The sequence below is a fragment of the Lissotriton helveticus genome, chromosome 1_2, assembly GCF_964261635.1.
Source record: "Lissotriton helveticus chromosome 1_2, aLisHel1.1, whole genome shotgun sequence".
NCBI lineage: Eukaryota > Metazoa > Chordata > Amphibia > Caudata > Salamandridae > Lissotriton > Lissotriton helveticus.
Window position 1 is genome coordinate 364483988 of NC_136058.1, and position 25473 is coordinate 364509460.

General features: G+C 46.9%; 1 protein-coding gene across 1 annotated transcript in view; it reads left to right on the forward strand.

The window, feature by feature from the left end:
• Positions 1–283: 283 nt before the first annotated feature.
• The window catches only part of FAM216B (family with sequence similarity 216 member B), a 62195-nt gene continuing 37005 nt past the window's right edge, over positions 284–25473 (forward strand). Inside the window, exon 1 of the mRNA XM_078672247.1 lies at positions 284–443. The gene's annotated coding sequence lies outside the window, so the exon portion shown is untranslated. The remainder of the gene's footprint in view (positions 444–25473) is intronic.

Below are 25473 nucleotides of genomic sequence, written 5' to 3' on the forward strand. Positions count from 1 at the left end.
CTCTCTCTCTCTCTCTCTCTCCCTCCAGGCCTCTGTCCCTCTCTCTCTCTCCAGGCCTCTGTCCCTCTTCTCTCTCTCCCTCCAGACCTCTGTCCCTCCCTCCCTCTCTCTCTCTCTCTCTCTCTCCCTCCAGGCCTCTGTCCCTCCCTCTCTCTCTCTCTCTCTCTCTCCCTCCAGGCCTCTGTCCCTCCCTCTCTCTCTCTCTCCAGGCCTCTGTCCCTCTTCTCTCTCTCCCTCCCTCTCTCTCTCTCCAGGCCTCTGTCCCTCCCTCCGTCTCCCCCTCCCTCTCTCCAGGACTCTCGTCCCTCCCCCATTCCTGCCCCTCCCTCGCTGCTAGGTGCTCCAGGTGTAAACACAGGAGCCCTGCGGGCGGACGTGGCGTGCGTGAGGTCGGAGCCAGAGAGTGCATGAAGGCAGCACCGGGGACGGGAGCCCTCTCGCAGGTAAGTCAGGAGGGCCGGGCGTGACTGGGAGGGGTTCGGGGCAGGCAGCACATCTGTGGCTGCAGCCAGCGGTCTCGGCTACTTCTGGCTTTTCCTAGCTGTGGGTGGTTTGAATCCTCAAATACACATGCAAAGGTGAAACTGCAAGTCCCAGAATGCAACTTGCAGGTTACAACAGGCCACAAGTGGCTGGCGGCCCTCTCCACTGTGCAGAACTGGCCTGTTTGTCCATGACTGAGTCCGGTCTGCAGAAAGCAACAGGGGTCAAAGAGAATATATTTGGTGACAATCTGGGAGCTCGAGGATATTCCTCCTACTACCCCCCCCCCCCCCTCCACACACACCCACCCGCACTCACCCCCGCACATTCACGGGAGCTGTTCATGTAGCAAAATCTCAGAGCTTTGGACATGTTTCCTTTTCTTCCCCCAGTTAGAGGAGCAGAGGCCATTGTAAGGGCTGGTGTACCTGTCGGTCCATTATCACTATTAACTATTGCAGGGGTAATGCTGTCCGGGGTTTTACTGCCTGTCCTGTGACCCGCTCTGACCTCATGTCTGTCCTTACCTGCTGTGCGGATGACCCCTGTCAGCCTCTGCCGCCTCCAGGGCACCAGGGCTACCCACACCTGTGCAACAGAACTGCCCTCGACTGCACAGATGTAAGAGGCTTAGGTTTTAGACAGCAGAGCTACCCCTCAACTGCACAGAAGAGCTACCCCTCAACTGCACAGATGTAACAGGCTTAGGTTTTAGACTACTATTGAGAAACCAGCACTGCACCGGGTTCAGTGCTGAATATTTTAGTTGAAACTTATGGCCAACCGACCGTTATTCAATCAAAATACATGAAACAATATATAAAAAATATATTTTTGATTTATTATTTTTATATCTTATTAAATCAATTTATCAAAAATTTACAAAAGACAATTAATTACATGGAAAAAACAATATATACACATTTACAGATCAAAACATATTTGTCCATGGATTATCAAACCACCGATTAATACATAACAAGAGACCCTACTTGAATCTACATCTGCACTTGCGATACAATTGTTTAGAACTCAATTAGATATTACATGTAGATAAAAGGAATGGAAATAAGATGATATTATCAGATCCAATCTCTAAACATTGGTCATAGTTGTTGGCTACCAACGCGTTTCGGCAGAGCCTTCGTCAGGGTTTTCTTTAACAGTGGTTGCCAATGTTATCTGCTCTTTATTATATATGGTTCCTATATGGTCGAATCTGCTTTCTCTTCTGATTTGAAAAGTATATCTGGATTTAGACATTAATCTTCACTCCATAGTAATTGCCTGTATCTAAATGGATGTCATCAGTCTTATCACGTAACTGCCTTTAAATAGAGTGTAGATCTGGGTAATACTCAAGGGATATCGAAGCTACTCCTCGTAAATGAGAGATAATGTATTCACTGGGATGAAAAAATCTCTACTCCTTAATCGCACTTCCTGCTATATATGCATAAGCGGATCTCAAACTCCTTCTATGATATTCTCTCCAAAATCGATCAGAGGCCTTCGCGGGCAGCGAAGCGGTCTTATTTTACTCCAAAACGATGTCCGGCAAGAAGGTTTTAGACTAACCATGGGCCAAGCACTACGCTACGCTCGCGTAGTTTGCGCTACTTTGCACTACGCGAATTGCACATAGCACAGTGCAAACACGCATGGCGTAGGGTCATTTTTTGCTTGCTCGCGGTCCTCAACATAAAGTTGGCGACCGCGAGCATGCAAAATGACATTCCGGCGAGACTTTTTCCTAGTTCGTGATCAGCAACATCAAGTTGCCGATTGCGAGCGTGGAAAATAAACCTCCCGGCGAGATTCTCAACGCGGGGAGATCATGTTTCTCATTGCAAGTGATCGCGTATGCTCGCGACCGCTCGCGATGAGAAACTACCAGTCCGCGTTTAGAAATCAGCTCAAGCGGCAGAAAACGACCGCTTGCACTGTGCAAAATGCAGTTTGCACTGATTGCACAGTGACGGATGCTTGTCCGCACTGTGCAATCAGTGCGAACAGCATTTTGCACAGTGCACTACGCAGTTCACGTAGCTCGCATAGTGCACTTCGCGTGGCCCAACTTCGCGAACTACGCCCAGGCTTATTTTAGACAGGAGAGCTAACCTGAGCAACTGCACAGATGTAAGAGGCTTCAGACAGCAGAGGTACCCCTCAACTGCACAGATGTAACAGGCTTAGGCGTCAGACAGCAGAGCTACCCCTCGACTGCACAGATCTAACAGGCTTAAGCTTCAGACGGCAAACCTACCTGTGACTCCACAGAATAGCTACCCCTCGACTGCACAGATGTAAGGGGCTTTGACGTCAGGCAGCAGACCTATCCGTGACTCCACAGAACAGCTATCCCTCGACTGCACAGATGTAACAGGCTTAGGCGTCAGGCAGCAGAGCTACCCCTCGACTGCACAGAATCGCTACCCTTCAACTGCACAGATGTAACAGGCTTAGTTTCCAGACAGCAGAGCTACCCCTCAACTGCACAGTTGTAAGAGGCTTAGACTTCAGACAGCAGAGCTACCCCTCGACTGCACAGATCTGCTGCCTGACGCCTAAGCCCGTTACATCTGTGCAGTTGATGGGTAGCTATTCTGTGGGTCACAGGTAGGTTTGCTGTCTGAAGCTACCCGTGACTCCACAGAACAGCTACCCCTCGACTGCACAGATGTAACAGGCTTAGGCTTCAGACAGCGGAGCTACCCCTCGACTGCACAGAAGAGCTACCCCTCGACTGCACAGATGTAACAGGCTTCGGTTTTAGACAGCAGAGCTACCGCTCAACTGCACAGATGTAACAGGCTTAGGTTTTAGACAGCAGAGCTACCCCTCAACTGCACAGATGTAACAGGCTTAGGTTTTAGACAGCAGAGCTACCCCGCGACTGCACAGAAGAGCTACCCCTCAACTGCACAGAAGGGCTACCCCTTGACTGCACAGATATAACAGGCTTAGTTACCAGACAGCAGAGCTACCCCTCGACTGCACAGATGTAACAGGCTTAGTTACCAGACAGCAGAGCTACCCCTCAACTGCACAGATGTAAGAGACTTAGGCTTCCAACAGCAGAGCTACCCCTTGACTGCACAGAAGAGCTACCCTTCAACTGCACAGATGTAAGAGGCTTAGGTTTTAGACAGCAGAGCTACCCCTCGACTGCACAGAAGAGCTACCCCTCAACTGCACAGATGTAACAGGCTTAGGTTTTAGACTACTATTGAGAAACCAGCGCTGCACCGGGTTCAGTGCTGAATATTTTAGTTGAAACTTATGACCAACCGACCGTTATTCAATCAAAATACATGAAACAATATATCAAAAATATATTTTTGATTTATTATTTTTGTATCTTATTAAATCAATTTATCAAAAATTTACAAAAGACAATTAATTACATGGAAAAAACAATATATACACATATACAGATCAAAACATATTTGTCCATGGATTATCAAACCACCGATTAATACATAACAAGAGACCCTACTTGAATCTACATCTGCACTTGCGATACAATTGTTTAGAACTCTATTAGATATTACATGTAGATAAAAGGGATGGAAATAAGATGATATTATCAGATCCAATCTCTAAACATTGGTCATAGTTGTTGGCTACCAACGCGTTTCGGCAGAGCCTTCGTCAGGGTTTTCTTTAACAGTGGTTGCCAATGTTATCTGCTCTTTATTATATATGGTTCCTATATGGTCGAATCTGCTTTCTCTTCTGATTTGAAAAGTATATCTGGATTTAGACATTAATCTTCACTCCATAGTAATTGCCTGTATTTAAATGGATGTCATCAGTCTTATCACCTAACTGCCTTTAAATAGAGTGTAGATCTGGGTAATACTCAAGGGATATCGAAGCTGCTCCTCGTAAATGAGAGATAATGTATTCACTGGGATAAAAAAATCTCTACTCCTTAATCGCACTTCCTGCTATATATACATAAGCGGATCTCAAACTCCTTCTATGATATTCTCTCCAAAAACGATCAGAGGCCTTCGCGGTCAGCGCAGCGGTCTTATTTTACTCCAAAACGATGTCCGGCAAGAAGGTTTTAGACTAACCATGGGCCAAGCACTACGCTACGCTCGCGTAGTTTGCGCTACTTTGCACTACGCGAATTGCACAGAGCACAGTGCAAACACGCATAGCGTAGGGTCATTTTTTGCTTGCTCGCGGTCCTCAACATAAAGTTGGCGACCGCGAGCATGCAAAATGACATCCCGGCGAGACTTTTTCCTCGTTCGTGATCAGCAACATCAAGTTGCCGATTGCGAGCGTGGAAAATAAACCTCCCGGCGAGATTCTCAACGCGGGGAGATCATGTTTCTCATTGCAAGTGATCGCGTATGCTCGCGACCGCTCGCGATGAGAAACTACCAGTCCGCGTTTAGAAATCAGCTCAAGCGGCAGAAAACGACCGCTTGCACTGTGCAAAATGAAGTTTGCACTGATTGCACAGTGACGGATGCTTGTCCGCACTGTGCAATCAGTGCGAACAGCATTTTGCACAGTGCACTACGCAGTTCACGTAGCTCGCGTAGTGCACTTTGCGTAGCGCAACTTCGCGAACTACGCCCAGGCTTATTTTAGACAGGAGAGCTAACCTGAGCAACTGCACAGATGTAAGAGGCTTCAGACAGCAGAGGTACCCCTCAACTGCTCAGATGTAACAGGCTTAGGCGTCAGACAGCAGAGCTACCCCTCGACTGCACAGATCTAACAGGCTTAAGCTTCAGACGGCAAACCTACCTGTGACTCCACAGAATAGCTACCCCTCGACTGCACAGATGTAAGGGGCTTTGGCGTCAGGCAGCAGACCTATCCGTGACTCCACAGAACAGCTGTCCCTCGACTGTACAGATGTAACAGGCTTAGGCGTCAGGCAGCAGAGCTACCCCTCGACTGCACAGAAGAGCTACCCTTCAACTGCACAGATGTAACAGGCTTAGTTACCAGACAGCAGAGCTACCCCTCAACTGCACAGTTGTAAGAGGCTTAGACTTCAGACAGCAGAGCTACCCCTCGACTGCACAGATCTGCTGCCTGACGCCTAAGCCCGTTACATCTGTGCAGTTGATGGGTAGCTATTCTGTGGGTCACAGGTAGGTTTGCTGTCTGAAGCTACCCGTGACTCCACAGAACAGCTACCCCTCGACTGCACAGATGTAACAGGCTTAGGCTTCAGACAGCGGAGCTACCCCTCGACTGCACAGAAGAGCTATCCCTCGACTGCACAGATGTAACAGGCTTAGGTTTTAGACAGCAGAGCTACCCCTCAACTGCACAGATGTAACAGGCTTAGGTTTTAGACAGCAGAGCTACCCCTCAACTGTACAGATGTAACAGGCTTAGGTTTTAGACAGCAGAGCTACCCCTCGACTGTACAGATGTAACAGGCTTAGTTACCAGACAGCAGAGCTACCCCTCGACTGCACAGATGTAAGAGACTTAGGCTTCCAACAGCAGAGCTACCCCTTGACTGCACAGAAGAGCTACCCTTCAACTGCACAGATGTAAGAGGCTTAGGTTTTAGACAGCAGAGCTACCCCTCAACTGCACAGATGTAACAGGCTTAGGTTTTAGACAGCAGAGCTACCCCTCAACTGCACAGATGTAAGAGGCTTAGGTTTTAGACAGCAGAGCTACCCCTCGACTGCACAGAAGAGCTACCCCTCAACTGCACAGAAGGGCTGCCCCTCGACTGCACAGATGTAACAGGCTTAGTTACCAGACAGCAGAGCTACCCCTCGACTGCACAGATGTAACAGGCTTAGTTACCACACAGCAGAGCTACCCCTCAACTGCACAGATGTAAGAGACTTCGGCTTCCAACAGCAGAGCTACCCCTTGACTGCACAGAAGAGCTACCCTTCAATTGCACAGATGTAAGAGACTTAGGCTTCTGACAGCAGAGCTACCCCTCGACTGCACAGAAGAGCAACCCCTCGATGGCACAGAAGGGCTACCCCTCGACTGCACAGATGTAACAGGCTTAGGTTTTAGACAGCAGAGCTACCCCTTGACTGCACAGAAGAGCTACCCGACTGCACAGAAGGGCTACCCCTCGACTGCACAGATGTAACAGGCTTAGGTTTTAGACAGCAGAGCTACCCCTCGACTGCACGGATGTAAGAGGCTTCAGACAGCAGAGCTACCCCTCAACTGCACAGATGTAACAGGCTTAGGTTTTAGACAGCAGAGCTACCCCTCAACTGCACAGATGTAATTGGCTTAGGTTTTAGACAGCAGAGCTACCCCTCGACTGCACAGAAGAGCTACCCCTCAACTGCACAGATGTAAGAGACTTAGGCTTCCGACACCAGAGCTAACCCTCGACTGCACAGAAGGGCTACCCCACGACTGCACAGATGTAACAGGCTTAGTTACCAGACAGCAGAGCTACCCGTCGACTGCACAGATGTAACAGGCTTAGTTACCAGACAGCAGAGCTACCCCTCGACTGCACAGATGTAAGAGACTTAGGCTTCCAACAGCAGAGCTACCCCTTGACTGCACAGAAGAGCTACCCTTCAACTGCACAGATGTAAGAGGCTTAGGCTTCCAACAGCAGAGCTACCCCTTGACTGCACAGAAGAGCTACCCTTCAACTGCACAGATGTAAGAGACTTAGCCTTCCGACAGCAGAGCTACCCCTCGACTGCACAGAAGAGCTACCCCTCGATGGCACAGAAGGGCTACCCCTCGACTGCACAGATGTAACAGGCTTAGTTACCCGACAGCAGAGCTACCCCTTGACTGCACAGATGTAAGAGACTTAGGCTTCCAACAGCAGAGCTACCCCTTGACTGCACAGAAGAGCTACCCCTCAACTGCACAGAAGGGCTACCCCTCGACTGCACAGATGTAACAGGCTTAGTTACCTGACAGCAGAGCTACCCCTCGACTGCACAGATGTAACAGGCTTAGTTACCAGACAGCAGAGCTACCACTCAACTGCACAGATGTAAGAGACAGGCTTCCGACAGCAGAGCTACCCCTCGACTGCACAGAAAAGCTACCCCTCGACTGCACAGAAGAGCTACCCCTCGACTGCACAGATGTAACAGGCTTAGTTACCCGACAGCAGAGCTACCTCTCGACTGCACAGATGTAACAGGCTTAGTTACCAGACAGCAGAGCTACCCCTCGACTGCACAGATGTAAGAGACTTAGGCTTCCGGCAGCAGAGCTACCCCTCGACTGCACAGAAGAGCTACCCCTCGATGGCACAGATGTAAAAGGCTTAGGTTTTAGACAGCAGAGCTACCCCTCGACTGTACAGATGTAACAGGCTTAGTTACCAGACAGCAGAGCTACCCCTCGACTGCACAGATGTAAGAGACTTAGGCTTCCGACAGCAGAGATACCCCTCGACTGAACAGAAGAGCTACCCCTCGATGGCACAGAAGGGCTACCCCTTGACTGCACAGATGTAACAGGCTTAGTTACCCGACAGCAGAGCTACCCCTTGACTGCACAGAAGAGCTACCCCTCAACTGCACAGATGTAAGAGGCTTAGGTTTTAGACAGCAGAGCTACCCCTCGACTGCACAGAAGAGCTACCCCTCGACTGCACTGATGTAACCGTCTTAATTACCACACAGCAGAGCTACCTCTCAACTGCACAGATGTAAGAGACTTAGGCTTCCAACAGAAGAGCTACCCCTCGACTGCACAGAAGAGCTACCCCTCAACTGCACAGATGTAAGAGACTTAGGTTTTAGACAGCAGAGCTACCCCTCGACTGTACAGAAGAGCTACCCCTCGACTGTACAGAAGAGCTACCCCTCTACTGCACAGAAGAGCTACCCCTTGACTGCACAGATGTAAGAGGCTTAGGTTTTAGACAGCAGAGCTACCCCTCGACTGCACAGATGTAAGAGACTTAGGCTTCCAACAGCAGAGCTACCCCTCGACTGCACAGCAGAGCTACCCCTCGACTGCACAGATGTAAGAGGCTTATGCTTCAGAAAGCAGAGCTACCCCTCGACTGCACAGAAGAGCTACCCCTTGACTGCACAGATGTAAGAGGCTTAGGTTTTAGACAGCAGAGCTACCCCTCGACTGCACAGATGTAAGAGACTTAGGCTTCCAACAGCAGAGCTACCCCTCGACTGCACAGAAGAGCTACCCCTTGACTGCACAGATGTACGAGGCTTAGGTTTTAGACAGGAGAGCTACCCCTCGACTGCACATATGTAAGAGACTTAGGCTTCCAACAGCAGAGCTACCCCTCGACTGCACAGCAGAGCTACCCCTCGACTGCACAGATGTAAGAGGCTTACGCTTCAGAAAGCAGAGCTACCCCTCGACTGCACAGAAGAGCTACCCCTTGACTGCACAGATGTAAGAGGCTTAGGTTTTAGACAGCAGAGCTACCCCTCGACTGCACAGATGTAAGAGACTTAGGCTTCCAACAGCAGAGCTACCCCTCGACTGCACAGCAGAGCTACCCCTCGACTGCACAGATGTAAGAGGCTTACGCTTCAGAAAGCAGAGCTACACCTCGACTGCACAGAAGAGCTACCCCTTGACTGCACAGATGTAAGAGGCTTAGGTTTTAGACAGCAGAGCTACCCCTCGACTGCACAGATGTAAGAGACTTAGGCTTCCAACAGCAGAGCTACCCCTCGACTGCACAGCAGAGCTACCCCTCGACTGCACAGATGTAAGAGGCTTTCGTTTCAGAAAGCAGAGCTACCCCTCGACTGCACAGAAGTGCTACCCCTCAACTGCACAGATGTAAGAGGCTTAGGTTTTAGACAGCAGAGCTACCCCTCGACTGTACAGAAGAGCTACCCCTCGACTGTACAGAAGAGCTACCCCTCTACTGCACAGAAGAGCTACCCCTTGACTGCACAGATGTAAGAGGCTTAGGTTTTAGACAGCAGAGCTACCCCTCGACTGCACAGATGTAAGAGACTTAGGCTTCCAACAGCAGAGCTACCCCTCGACTGCACAGCAGAGCTACCCCTCGACTGCACAGATGTAAGAGGCTTATGCTTCAGAAAGCAGAGCTACCCCTCGACTGCACAGAAGAGCTACCCCTTGACTGCACAGATGTAAGAGGCTTAGGTTTTAGACAGCAGAGCTACCCCTCGACTGCACAGATGTAAGAGACTTAGGCTTCCAACAGCAGAGCTACCCCTCGACTGCACAGAAGAGCTACCCCTTGACTGCACAGATGTACGAGGCTTAGGTTTTAGACAGGAGAGCTACCCCTCGACTGCACATATGTAAGAGACTTAGGCTTCCAACAGCAGAGCTACCCCTCGACTGCACAGCAGAGCTACCCCTCGACTGCACAGATGTAAGAGGCTTACGCTTCAGAAAGCAGAGCTACCCCTCGACTGCACAGAAGAGCTACCCCTTGACTGCACAGATGTAAGAGGCTTAGGTTTTAGACAGCAGAGCTACCCCTCGACTGCACAGATGTAAGAGACTTAGGCTTCCAACAGCAGAGCTACCCCTCGACTGCACAGCAGAGCTACCCCTCGACTGCACAGATGTAAGAGGCTTACGCTTCAGAAAGCAGAGCTACACCTCGACTGCACAGAAGAGCTACCCCTTGACTGCACAGATGTAAGAGGCTTAGGTTTTAGACAGCAGAGCTACCCCTCGACTGCACAGATGTAAGAGACTTAGGCTTCCAACAGCAGAGCTACCCCTCGACTGCACAGCAGAGCTACCCCTCGACTGCACAGATGTAAGAGGCTTTCGTTTCAGAAAGCAGAGCTACCCCTCGACTGCACAGAAGTGCTACCCCTCGACTGCACAGATGTAAGAGGCTTAGGTTTTAGACAGCAGAGCTACCCCTCGACTGTACAGATGTAAGAGACTTAGGCTTCCAACAGCAGAGCTACCCCTCGACTGCACAGCAGAGCTACCCCTCGACTGCACAGATGTAAGAGGCTTACGCTTCAGAAAGCAGAGCTACCCCTCGACTGCACAGAAGGGCTACCCCTCGACTGCACAGATGTAAGAGACTTAGGCTTCCAACAGCAGAGCTACCCCTCGACTGCACAGCAGAGCTACCCCTCGACTGCACAGATGTAAGAGGCTTACGCTTCAGAAAGCAGAGCTACCCCTCGACTGCACAGAAGGGCTACCCCTCGACTGCACAGATGTAAGAGGCTTAGGTTTTAGACAGCAGAGCTACCCCTCGACTGTACAGATGTAAGAGACTTAGGCTTCCAACAGCAGAGCTACCCCTCGACTGCACAGCAGAGCTACCCCTCGACTGCACAGATGTAAGAGGCTTACGCTTCAGAAAGCAGAGCTACCCCTCGACTGCACAGAAGGGCTACCCCTCGACTGCACAGATGTAAGAGACTTAGGCTTCAGACAGCAGAGCTACCCCTCGACTGTACAGATGTAAGAGACTTAGGCTTCCAACAGCAGAGCTACCCCTCGACTGCACAGCAGAGCTACCCCTCGACTGCACAGATGTAAGAGGCTTACGCTTCAGAAAGCAGAGCTACCCCTCGACTGCACAGAAGTGCTACCCCTCGACTGCACAGATGTAAGAGGCTTAGGTTTTAGACAGCAGAGCTACCCCTCGACTGTACAGATGTAAGAGACTTAGGCTTCCAACAGCAGAGCTACCCCTCGACTGCACAGCAGAGCTACCCCTCGACTGCACAGATGTAAGAGGCTTACGCTTCAGAAAGCAGAGCTACCCCTCGACTGCACAGAAGGGCTACCCCTCGACTGCACAGATGTAAGAGACTTAGGCTTCAGACAGCAGAGCTACCTCAAGGCTGCACAGATGTAAAAGGCTTAGGCCTCAGACAGCAGAGCTGTCTCTCAAGTCCTTACTGAGATTAACTGGAGTAAAAAAAAAATGATGAGTCAAGAAGTCCAAGACGGCGATAGACTGCATTGTTTTTTCAATTATAGCTTTAATATTTGAATCCTCAGAAATATCTTAAACTGATGGGTTTTTCTAGAGTATCTTCCTTGTGGGGGGTGAGCCTCCATTTTCCTCTAAAAAAACTGCAAATAAGGTGTATTCCTCCTCGCCCCTCACAAGATGTCTGATAACTCTTTATGCATGGAAGCTTCGAGACTTCCACAAGGAAGCGTTATAGCTATAAGTTTTCCCCTTTACCTGGAGCTCTGCATAGGGGTTTGTCTTGCAATTACATTACAAAAGTGTTTCATTATTACCTTTTCTCAACATGCACGAGGCACGAGCTGCTGCACTGCTGCCACGGGCCCAGAGTACTACTTTCAGATGAATTTACCTGCCCGGCCATTGCTCCTATAGGAAAGGTTAATTATCGGTCTAACGCCGCCACCTAGAGGTGCGCTGAAGTATCACAGCGTGGCCAGAACGGGGCTTTTCAATCAATCAAATGCTACTTGTAAAGTGCAGCTTATCACCTGTGAGGGTGTCCAGGCACTGGGCTGCGGGTTGCAGTAGAAGAGCCAGATCTTGATTCTCTTCCTGAAGTCAGTCAACGAGGGTGATGTTCGGAGGCAGAGGGGGAGGGCGTTCCAGAACTTGGCGGCGAGGTGGGCGAAGAAGCATGCTCCAATGCAGCAGCGGCAGATACGTAGGGGCAGATTTACGACTTCTGGCTCATCTCTGCTAATCAGCAGGGATGCGCCAGAACAGTTGCGACACGCCAACCCATCCGTGCACCACCACTGATGCGCGTTGCATCCCCCGGCGGAAAGGCGGCGCATTGCTGGAGTCGCGCCACAAGCACGATGCAGCTCCAGCAAGGCTCGAGGTGCCTCTATGCCTAACATGCTGCGTCAATCCTTACGTCTGCTTCAAGCAGGCACCGGGTTTTGACGCAGCATGGCCGTAAAAGTGACTGAGTGAAATCTTGTAGATTTCACTCAGCCACTTTTCCGAGGTGTTCCTGCGCCGGAATGCCCCCCCCCCCCCCATGCCGGAACGCCCACATGTGGCACAGGGCTTCACAACGTGACGCATCTCCCTAGATGTGCCACATTGTAAATACCCCGCAGCATGGCGCTGGCTTTGCGCCGCCGCTGCGTCACAAAAGTGACGCAACGGCGGTGCAAATGTGGCATACTGGGTTTGTGAATCTACCCCGTGGTGTCTGTGCGAGGGCGAGCGAAGGTTTCTAGATGGTTTGTGGAAATTCAGCCGGCTCAGGTATGCCGGTCCTTGGTCATGAAGGGCTTTTTGTAGGTGCAGGTCTGTATTTTGAACTTCTTTTTGGAAAACAAGGGGGACCCATTAGGTAGCAAAGGACCACGGGTATACGCTACTTTAAGAAACAAAGGTCCTGAGCAAATTAAAGAATTATAAACAAATATAATATATAGAACACAATGGTAGCTATATAATTCTCCTGTCCAGCCGGACCAGGGATTTATTGTCAATGCATAACACAATAAGAAGAAATACAAAACAGTAATCATGGAAGGTAGGGCACAATCCTGTGCCGTACTGGAAAAATAGGGACAGACAAGAGAGAGATTACACAGGCAAAGAAACAGAGCAGCCTGGACACTAGTTATATCAGTGCAAGTAGTGTTCTCCAGAGTAGAACATACACAGTATTTACACAATGGTTTACATGTATGTCTACTTATAAAAGTCGACGACGTTTCGATCCATTTGCTCTAATCTATAAGGATCATCCTCAGGACTAAAAATCAATTGTATTTTGCCTGAATTAAATGATACGCCTGTTTGGAAGGAAACAGGAGGGAAGAAAAAGAACAAGGGTTTCTTTTTAGAAGATCAAAGTGTAAAGGGGGTCAGCATTTCGATTGCTTTTTCACACAGTTACAGTATTCGGAAACGCAGTGAACCATCGGATATCGTGCCGGTATTGTGCCACTACAATCGCCATGTGTAAAAGTGCGAGAATTATCTCTTGATTCGCTATCGGATTCCACGTTGTGAGGGCAGTGTTGGGGAGATGTGGCGTAGAGAGACCACCGTGCAGCGAATTGGCCGAGCTAGGTGACGAACTCACTAGACTGCTGTTATTGGGGTGATAATAGAACGTGCATCCTAACGTCACTGGAGGGTAGTCATACTGTGAAGTTATAGTGCTTGTTGGTTGGCAGCTTACCTCTTTTTGGAGGGGGCTGAATGCTGATTAAGGCATCTGCCGCTTCGGGCAGTCAAGAGGTAATGCAGATTAGGGGACACGGATTTTTTGAAGTCACAATTCCGCTGTAAGGACGAGAGGGGTTTTAGCCAAGAGGCGAATAATATCATGCATTTCAGTTGGCAGTGTGAATGGCGAAACCTTACCGAGTGGGATTTCAGTCTGCAGTCACTGGGTATGGGATTACCCTTGTTTTCGCGCGGTTTCTGAATGAGAAATCCCGCTGTGCAACTGGGAGAGACAAAATTATTAAACTCACAGGGGGCTTCGGATAGGGCGGTAGGTGGGCGAGCGTGGCCACAACTACGCGGGTGAGAAACTTACTGAATTAGCTGATAAAGGTCAGGATTTCAAAGGAAGGTACGTGGCAATCCAACGGGGTACACTTGCCTTATGGTCAGCCTGTGAAGTTACTCGGCAGCCATATTAAGAGACCTGGGATTCGTGGTCAGGTGATCCTGAACCTTGGTCACGCGCTAAGGGTTAGAAAGGTCTAACCGCAGTGACACTGAACCCTGGCGGACATCTTGGAATGGTGAGGGATCGTATGTATAATGGTGAAGAATTAACGAAAAGTGATTATTAAAATACGGCGCAAGTGAGTGAAAGGTGTCCGTGACAGAGGATTTTTATAAAAACATTATACACATTATAAAAGTACACATTTAGATTACGACCGCCTGAACTGCGGTTGTTCAAGTACAGCGCACGTGTCATTCATGGTTTCTAGACTACAATAAGGTAGTCCAGTCCTCAGTTCTATTGAGACCTGTCCGTATAGTATCAAATTGAATTATACTCTTCAATTCCTCCCTATTCAGGAGTTGGGCCAGATTTCCACCTCTCTGTGGTAATTTGACGACCTTCAGGATTGTCCATCTGATATCATCCTCAGTGTGGTCCATTTCCGCGAAATGTTCAACCAGTGGAGCATTGGGAGTCCTGCACCTGATCTGGCTCCTATGTTGACAGATGCGGGTCTTTGCTTTCTGCATAGTCTGCCCCACATACATTTTAGGTCAAGGGCACAATATTGTATAGATAACATTATGAGTGTTACAATTGGAAAAAGATTTTAACTCAACATTGACACCATTATGATAAAAATTTCGTGTCTCAATTGTGTACCCACAGACATTGCATCCACCACATTTCACATGGCCCAGAAGCGGGGGGAGATTCCAATTTGCTTCAATCGTTGTTCTAGGGACAGGGGCGGGTAGTGCTGCTCTGACCAGGTGGTCCTTAAGGTTCTTACTCTTTCGGAAGGCAAAAATGGGTCTCTCTAAGTGGATGGGGCCTGCATTGATCATTGGCCAGTGCTTCAGGATAGATTTTCTGATTTTGTTTGATACCGGCGAAAAGGTAGTAACACAGGCTATTCTTTCTGTTTGGTCACGTACCTTCGGTGTTAATAAGGCCTCCCTAGGGCAATACCATGCCCTTTTAGATGCATTCTTGACCAATCTCCTGGGATACCCACGGTTTTTTAGTTTGTTTGATAGAATGGTGGCCTCCCTGAAGTAGTCAGATTTGCATGAACAATTACGTCTTATTCGTAAAAATTGCGAATAAGGCAGAGAATCTTTTAGTGCCCTGGGGTGATTGCTCCCATAGCTCAGGAGCGTGTTACGCTCCGTAGGCTTTCTGAAGAGACGTGTAAGTAATTCACCTTCTTTGTGGTAGATTGTGAGATCCAAAAATGCAATCTGTGCTTTATCATGCGAGATTGTGAATTGAAGATCAGCACAGTTGTTATCCAGCCAGTGCAGAAAATGATGCAGCGTATTGATGTCCAAATTCCATATGAGGAAAATGTCATCAATATATCGCCACAAAAGTGGTGGGGTATTTCTTTGACCCCACCGCAGCGGCGACAGCCTCATTTTTAAATTTGCTGATGCTTCCATTGTTTCATATTTAACTTTTCATCTTTTTATAATCTTGTCTTAAACCATAGCTTATGCACTGCGCAATCATGTTCATTTAAGTTGTGTGTCTTAAACTTCTCATCATGCAAGGCAAATGCAAATTTTCCAAGTTTCTCATGTAATGGCGGGCCATCCGAACCTCTTGACCAAAAACACGAAATAATGCAAGGTTCCATTCAAGCAGTTTGTTTATTTGTCCAATGCATTTCGGACCCATTGGGTCCTTCGTCAGGGAACATACTGTAAATAACAATAGAACATATATTAGCAACCCACTATTTAACCCATGGTCTCCAATTCTTTAAAACCCTTTTCATATCGTACTGCGTATTAACATACATGTTAATGTCCATGGTTAAGTATTAGTTTTCACATCTTCCACTGACTCGTGTTAAGCAGACGTGCTAGGTGAACCGTGTTGTTCTGCCCCACATGAAATGCTCGATGTTTCCTCTTTTTTTCTTCTACAGAGAACTTTTCTTCATTGGGTGCTAACCCTTACAGGGCTAAATTTGACAATATCACGTAAGAGAAAGAGTTGCACACCGTCTTTTTAAGCCAAGTTTTTTATCTCCTTCTTCAACCATTATTTTTTAACCTTATTTTTTAAGAGTGGCGTGCTCACTGTTTCGTGCCAAGCCCACACAGCACGTGTACAACATAAACACAAAAGTGGTGGGGTATTTCTTCGACCCCACCGCAGCGGCGACAGCCTCATTTTTAAATGTGCTGATGCTTCCATTGTTTCATATTTAACTTTTCATCTTTTTATAATCTTGTCTTAAACCATAGCTTATGCACTGCGCAATCATGTTCATTTAAGTCGTGTGTCTTAAACTTCTCATCATGCAAGGCAAATGCAAATTTTCCAAGTTTCTCATGTAATGGCGGGCCATCTGAACCTCTTGACCAAAAACACGAAATAATGCAAGGTTCCATTCAAGCAGTTTGTTTATTTGTCCAATGCATTTCGGACCCATTGGGTCCTTCGTCAGGGAACATACTGTAAATAACAATAGAACATATATTAGCAACCCACTATTTAACCCATGGTCTCCAATTCTTTAAAACCCTTTTCATATCGTACTGCGTATTAACATACATGTTATTTAAACTTACATATTATTTAGACATATTCATACAGCGCTTAAACGGATATCCTCCTTCTATCTAATTTGTTAATTTAACGTTATCCCCTTCGTGTGCTTACAGAATAAAGAGTTTCTTCATTCTCCCTGGGGGTCAGCTCAGTATCCTCCCTACATTCCTTCTGTGATAACTTTCCACACCCTTTCAACCCACGGTTTTGCTTGCACATGTCAACTGAACCTTCCATCACCCTTCTTCTACCATCTTCTTTCTAATTCACTTCTTCTCTCTACCCGCCCTCATCCTTATTTCTCGAATCTTCACATTCAACATACCTGCTCGGTTAACGTCATCTTCCTGTCCTTTGTGGAAATAAACGCTCTCTCTACTGCGTTGTTCTTCATCATTTTAAACTCCAAGCTCCCGCCTACGTAACTGAGACCCGCCCCTTTACTTAATCCCATAGCATGCACCTGAATAAACAGACACTCGTAGGGGCAACTACATCTCCCATATTCCCTTATGGTGACGTACTATATTATCCAATCCAAAATTCGCACTGCTATAACATAACAATATCTCTATTGCTCTGAAATATCTTGTTTAAACACATAAGTAGTAAAATGTCCACAGTGAATTCATCGAATGTCCATGGTTAAGTATTAGTTTTCACATCTTCCACTGACTCGTGTTAAGCAGACGTGCTAGGTGAACCGTGTTGTTCCGCCCGGCATGAAATGCTCGATGTTTCCTCTTTTTTTCTTCTACAGAGAACTTTTCTTCATTGGGTGCTAACCCTTACAGGGCTAAATTTGACAATATCACGTAAGAGAAAGAGTTGCACACCGTCTTTTTAAGCCAAGTTTTTTATCTCCTTCTTCAACCATTATTTTTTAACCTTATTTTTTAAGAGTGGCGTGCTCACTGTTTCGTGCCAAGCCCACACAGCACATGTACACCATAAACACAAAAGTGGTGGGGTATTTCTTTGACCCCACCGCAGCGGCGACAGCCTCATTTTTAAATGTGCTGATGCTTCCATTGTTTCATATTTAGGGACGGTCTCTCTTACCTCTGCATCAGAAATCATTCCGAACTTTAACCTCTCAACCCATAACCTGCTAAACTCCGAACTTGAACTCCTAAAGAAAGGGCTATCGTTTGTCCCCACAATTCGACCTAATTTTATGGACCTTCAGACGGAACTCTTAAGATTTTTTAGGTTAGTCCGTCTAAAGGCCTTCTTCCAACTCCACCCCTCACCCTCTAGCTACTCAAGTACACCTTTTCGTCCACCATCTACATTTTTGCCCTCTGCCAGCATGATCCCATCTGAGATCGTGACCTTCGAAAAATTAGTTCAAAATGATCTTCAAGCACTAGAAAAGAAAAAATTGTTCATTCCTTACAATATTTCTCGCCAAGAGAAGGATGCCATAAGCACACTAAAGAACAATCCCTCACTAATAATAAAAAGTGAAGACAAGGGCGGCGGGATTGTCCTTCAAAACATTGACTCATACAAAGATGAAATCTTACGACAACTTTCTAACACCGACCACTATCAAAGATTGGCAGGGAACCCCACCAAGGACCTTCAGGAGACTATACTCAGAATCACATCTGAAGCATGTGCTGAAGGATATTTGAGCAAAAAGGAGTTTAATTTCCTTAATGTAAAATCTCCACGTCTACCTGTCATATATACTCTCCCTAAAGTGCACAAGAGCACTAGCAACCCCCCAGGTAGACCAATTGTTTCTGCCTGCGGGTCAGTCCTCGAGCCACTAGGTGCCTTCGTTGATTTCTTTATAAAAGATTTCGTGCCAGGTACCGTTTGCTATGTTAGGGATACCATGGCTATGGTTAACCTAGTTGAACATTACCCCTTTGATCCACTAGTTAGCACACTGTGCACTTTAGACGTAGAGTCATTATATACGAACATCCCTCAAATAGCGGCTCTACTAGTCATCCAGAAAAAACTTGACTCCCGTCCACGGCCACATAAAATCCCAACCCTCTTTATCCTCCAACTTTTGGAGCTCTGCTTGACAAGGAATTTTTTCACCTTTGATAATGCCTTCTACCAACAGATAAAGGGGACATCCATGGGGGCTATTTTTGCCCCGAACCTGGCTATTCTTTTCATGGACGAACTTGAGACCACCGCAATCCTGTCAGACTCTAACCCTTTCTACTCAAGTATTGGGTTGTGGCGGCGATATATTGATGACATTTTCCTCATATGGAATTTGGACATCAATACGCTGCATCATTTTCTGCACTGGCTGGATAACAACTGTGCTGATCTTCACTTCACACTCTCGCATGATAAAGCACAGATTGCATTTTTGGATCTCACAATCTACCACAAAGAAGTTGAATTACTTACACGTCTCTTCAGAAAGCCTACGGAGCGTAACACGCTCCTGAGCTATGGGAGCAATCACCCCAGGGCACTAATAGATTCTCTGCCTTATTCGCAATTTTTACGAATAAGACGTAATTGTTCATGCAAATCTGACTACTTCAGAGAGGCCACCATTCTATCAAACAAACTAAAAAACCGTGGGTATCCAAGGAGATTGGTCAAGAATGCATCTAAAAGGGCATGGTATTGCCCTAGGGAGGCCTTATTAACACCGAAGGTACGTGACCAAACAGAAAGAATAGCCTGTGTTACTACCTTTTCGCCGGTATCAAACAAAATCAGAAAATCTATCCTGAAGCACTGGCCAATGATCAATGCAGGCCCCATCCACTTAGAGAGACCCATTTTTGCCTTCCGAAAGAGTAAGAACCTTAAGGACCACCTGGTCAGAGCAGCGCTACCCGCCCCTGTCCCTAGAACAACGATTGAAGCAAATTGGAATCTCCCCCCGCTTCTGGGCCATGTGAAATGTGGTGGATGCAATGTCTGTGGGTACACAATTGAGACACGAAATTTTGATCATAATGGTGTCAATGTTGAGTTAAAATCTTTTTCCAATTGTAACACTCATAATGTTATCTATACGATATTGTGCCCTTGCCCTTAAATGTATGTGGGGCAGACTACGCAGAAAGCAAAGATCCGCATCTGTCAACATAGGAGCCGGATCAGGTGCAGGACTCCCAATGCTCCACTGGTTGAACATTTCGTGGAAATGGACCACACTGACGATGATATCAGATGGACAATCCTGAAGGTCGTCAAATTACCACAGAGAGGTGGAAATCTGGCCCAACTCCTGAATCGGGAGGAATTGAAGAGTATAATTCAATTTGATACTATATGGACAGGTCTCAATAGAACTGAGGACTGGACTACCTTATTGTAGTCTAGAAACCATGAATGACACGTGCGCTGTACTTGAACAACCGCAGTTCAGGCGGTCGTTATCTAAATGTGTACTTTTATAATGTGTATAATGTTTTTATAAAAATCCTCTGTCACGGACACCTTTCACTCACTTGCGCCGTATTTTAATAATCACTTTTCGTTAATTCTTCACCATTATACATACGATCCCTCACCATTCCAAGATGTCCGCCAGGGTTCAGTGTCACTGCGGTTAGACCTTTCTAACCCTTAGCGCGTGACCAAGGTTCAGGATCACCTGACCACGAATCCCAGGTCTCTTAATATGGCTGCCGAGTAACTTCACAGGCTGACCATAAGGCAAGTGTACCCCGTTGGATTGCCACGGACCTTCCTTTGAAATCCTGTCCTTTATCAGCTAATTCGGTAAGTTTCTCACCCGCGTAGTTGTGGCCACGCTCGCCCACCTACCGCCCTATCCGAAGCCCCCTGTGAGTTTAATATTTTGTCTCTCCCAGTTGCACAGCGGGATTTCTCATCCAGAAACCGCGCGAAAAGAAGGGTAATCCCATACCCAGTGACTGCAGACTGAAATCCCACTCGGTAAGGTTTCGCCATTCACACTGCCAACTGAAATGCATGATATTATTCGCCTCTTGGCTAAAACCCCTCTCGTCCTTACAGCGGAATTGTGACTTCAAAAAATCCGTGTCCCCTAATCTGCATTACCTCTTGACTGCCCGAAGCGGCAGATGCCTTAATCAGCATTCAGCCCCCTCCAAAAAGAGGTAAGCTGCCAACCAACAAGCACTATAACTTCACAGTATGACTACCCTCCAGTGACGTTAGGATGCACGTTCTATTATCACCCCAATAACAGCAGTCTAGTGAGTTCGTCACCTAGCTCGGCCAATTCGCTGCACGGTGGTCTCTCTACGCCACATCTCACCAACACTGCCCTCACAACTTGGAATCCGATAGCGAATCAAGAGATAATTCTCGCACTTTTACACATGGCGATTGTAGTGGCACAATACCGGCACGATATCCGATGGTTCACTGCGTTTCCGAATACTGTAACTGTGTGAAAAAGCAATCGAAATGCTGACCCCCTTTACACTTTGATCTTCTAAAAAGAAACCCTTGTTCTTTTTCTTCCCTCCTGTTTCCTTCCAAACAGGCGTATCATTTAATTCAGGCAAAATACAATTGATTTTTAGTCCTGAGGATGATCCTCATAGATTAGAGCAAATGGATCGAAACATCGTCGACTTTTATAAGTAGACATACATGTAAACCATTGTGTAAATACTGTGTATGTTCTACTCTGGAGAACACTACTTGCACTGATATAACTAGTGTCCAGGCTGCTCTGTTTCTTTGCCTGTGTAATCTCTCTCTTGTCTGTCCCTATTTTTCCAGTACGGCACAGGATTGTGCCCTACCTTCCATGATTACTGTTTTGTATTTCTTCTTATTGTGTTATGCATTGACAATAAATCCCTGGTCCGGCTGGACAGGAGAATTATATAGCTACCATTGTGTTCTATATATTATATTTGTTTATAATTCTTTAATTTGCTCAGGACCTCTGTATTTTGAACTGACATCTTTCCTGGATGCCAGTGCTGCTGCGCTCTGAATCACCTGGAGTCTTCTCATGAGTTCACTGGCGGTGTCTGCATAGTGTGCTGCCATAGTCCGGGCGGCTGGTAATGACGGCTTGCGTCACTGTTTTCCTGGTACCGAGGGGGAGCGATTTGAAGATTCTGCAGAGCATGCAGGTGTGTAAGCAGGCTGAGGAGATGGTGTTGACATGTCCTGTCATGGAGAGCTCACTGTCCAAGATGATGCTGAGTTTGCCAGCGTGGTCTTTCGGTGTGGGGGTGGTTCCAAATTCCGATGGCCACCAGGTGTCGTTTCAAGGGAGGTGTGGCGGACAAAATCAGCACTTTGGCTTTGTCTGTGTTGAGCTTCAGGCAGTTGTTCTTCATCCAGGTGGAGACTTTTCTCATGCAGTTGTGGAAGTTGGACTTTGTCATGGTGGGGTTAGCTGAGAGCGACAGGATGAGCTGGGTGTCGTCCGTGGAAGAAATTATGTTGATTTGGTGGGTTCTGACGATGTCTGCTAGCAGTCATTTAGATGTTGAATAGGGTTGGACTGAGGGATGAACCTTGCGGGACGTCGCTGATGATGCGCTTGGACTGTGAGGTGTAGGAAGGGAGACGGATTCTCTGGGTACACCCTGTGAGGTAAGATGCCATCCATCTAAGTGTGTCGTCTTTGATTCCGATCTGGCACAGTCGTTTGATGAGTGTGTGGTGGGAGATGGTGTCAAAGGCTGTGGAGAGGTCGTGAAGAATCAGGCGGCGGGTGATTCTCCTCTGTCGATCTGTCGTGGTAATCAGGGCCGTCTAGTGCTGCGGTTGGCTCTGAATCTTGATTGGGAGGGGTCTAGTAGGATGTTTCTCTCCAGGTGTTTGATGATTTGGAGGTTGATGGCCTGCTCCAGGACATTGGTGGGAAACTGAAGCAGCGAGATGGGCGGGAGTTCAGGAGATCGCTCAGGTCTGCGGAGGTTTTGTTGAGGAGGGGTCTGACCTCTGAGTGTTTCCCGGTGTTGAGAAAAGTGGCTGAGGTGATGAAGGTGTTAAGGATGGCGGTGAGCTGGTGGCTGATCTTGTTGCTTCTGAGGTTAAAGAGTTGATGAGGGCATGGGTTGAATGATGCTCCAGAGTGGATGGAGTTCATTAAGGCAGTTGTGATTGGTGTGCAGGGCTGTTTCCATGCGGTAAACGGGTGGTCACTGGAGATCTTCTGAGCATCAGAATGTCTGCAGTCACACAAACCATGTACCTTGCCGGCTGAGGTGAAAAAACAATATCCAGGGAAGGGAAGGGTGCAAGAGGGGAATAAAGATTTCACTAGGAAGAAATATGGAGCATGGTGGAAAACATAAGTTAAAACATTATTTATTATATTGTATTACTACATTTTATAGTGCTTACTACTCTGTGTTGGAGTGCTGAAGCACTTGCCTACATGGGTGTGTGGTTGGAGGTGCGCTGTCTTTGTTTTGATCCTGTGTCAAAGTCTTTCCATGTTGAATGTGATGACTACGGGGTGTGGGTAATATGTTACAGGATGCAATGCTGATCGGTGTGATGGGTGAAGAGGTGTGAGAGATGGGCAGACAGTTTATGGTTTTCAGTAAGCTGGTAGTTTTGAACAGCTCTGCAGTCCCCTATATGATGTTTTTTTATGAATGCACTGGGGTGTCCTTCCTTCTAAATATTTAAAAGTCACCCCCTAAGTAGGCCTTAGTGCCCACAAGTAGGTCTGGGCAAAATTTGTATTACATCGGAGTAGTCAGAGTAATTTTAATAATGTGTTTTTTTCTTGTAGCACAAAATTACTGAAAATTATGCAATTACGCTTGCTTGCATAATTGCCTACCCAAGAGTACTGTAACGGAGCACGAGTGGCTGCTGGCTACTTCTGCTTAAGTTCTGTTGCATTTAAATACAATTTGTCGAACGCAAAATTCATTCTCTGGTTCATTATTTAGGGTTACGCTGCTCACATAATTATATGTAATCTCATGCAATTTTGCTGAAATTTCACATAATTACATTACAGCAAATTACGCAAATAATGTCCAACCTTACCCATAAGGCAGGGTATATGCAGTGTATTTAAAAGTAGGACATATAAATGTTTAGTTTTAAGCTTGTCCTACAGCGAAAAAGCCCCAAAAGATACTTTTCTGTGTGAAAGTTATCTGTACAATTGGAAAAAGTGGGTTACTTTATTACATTTAATAATGCTAATTTTGGTTAGGATAGAGTTTGAAATATAATACTAAGACTCTTTTTAATAGGTATTCAAAATCCAATATAATGGTATAATTGAATTTTTAATAACTATTACGGAATAGGTACTTTTAGAACTATACCCTTCCCTGCCTAAAACATCTGCCGGCCCATTTGCATGAGCTCCAACTGTCACCTGGCAGCTGAATAGTCCCTTTGATATGGCACGAAAAACACTTCCAGAGCAGCACAAAGGGCTTGTGTGTGGGGAGGTGGTGTTGTTCCCTTGACAGAATGGCCTGTGGACTGTACCCCGGACCTTGATCAACTTCAAAGGGGCATACCATGTGATAGGTAAATGTTATCAACTTGGCAGACCCTTCCTTTGTGCCCCAGTCAGGCAGGCTCCAAGCCCAGTCGGAGAGGATCTGCCCCTAGACCTAGGTTAGAGTTACCATAGAGGTGGGGTTGCTCATTTCCCTGACCTCACCTCTGAGCTGGGCACACAGGCATCTGCACAAGGGGAGACGTATTTTTGTAGAGAGGGGCACTATGGGATTATTTGCTGTAGGGCACACAGGAAATGCTTAAAAAGTGGGTACGGTTACCCCTTGAAATGTCACCCTTTTAGTTAGGGAGGGACTAGTAGTCACCCACAAGGTGGTGCCAGCAGTAAAAGTAGTATTCCCACTGCCCTCCTCAGATCACTTGCTGGAAGTTTGGACGATCAGAAGAGGACTGTATCTGCTGTCTGGGACCGGAGAAGAACTTAGACGATAGGTGCTGTTACTGAGGTCTTGCAACCCTGGGCTGTATCACAGCACAGTGCTCCTAACATCCTGAGAAACCACAGACTTGGAAACGTTTTGGCTCCAAAGACTCCTGGAGGAGTGGAACAAACCTGTCATTCCATCTTGTTTATGGCGTAACAATACATTTCAAAAACAGCTGCCCTCATCCAACAAAGCAATATTCTAGAATGCCTCTCACAATTCTTAAAGGGGCCATCTTGTTTATGGCGTAACAATACATTAAAAAACAGCTGCCCTCATCCAACAAAGCAACATTCTAGAATGCCTCTCACAAATCTTAAAGGCGCCATCTTATTTATGGTGAAACAATACATTTCAAAAACAGCTGCCCTTATCCAACAAAGCAACATTCTAGAATGCCTCTCACAAATCCTAAAGGGGCCATCTTGTTCATGGCATCACAATACACCTCAAAAACAGCTGCCCTCATCCAACAAAACAACATTCTAGAATGCCTCTCACAAATCTTAAGGGGGCCATCTTGTTTATGGCATAACAATACATTCAAAAAACAGCTGCCCTCATCCAACAAAGCAACATTCTAGAATGCCTCTCACAAATCTTAAAGGTGCCATCTTGTTTATGGTGAAACAATACATTTCAAAAACAGCTGCCCTCATCCAACAAAGCAACATTCTAGAATGCCTCTCACAAATCCTAAAGAGGTCCTCTTGTTTATGGCGTAACAATACATTTCAAAAACAGCTGCCCTCATCCAACAAAGCAACATTCTAGAATGCCTCTCACAAATCTTAAAGGGGCCATCTTGTTCATGGCACCATAATACACCTCAAAAACAGCTGCCCTCATCCAACATAGCAACATTCTAGAATGCCTCTCACAATTCTTAAAGGGGCCATCTTGTTTATGGCGTAACAATACATTTCAAAAACAGCTGCCCTCATCCAACAAAG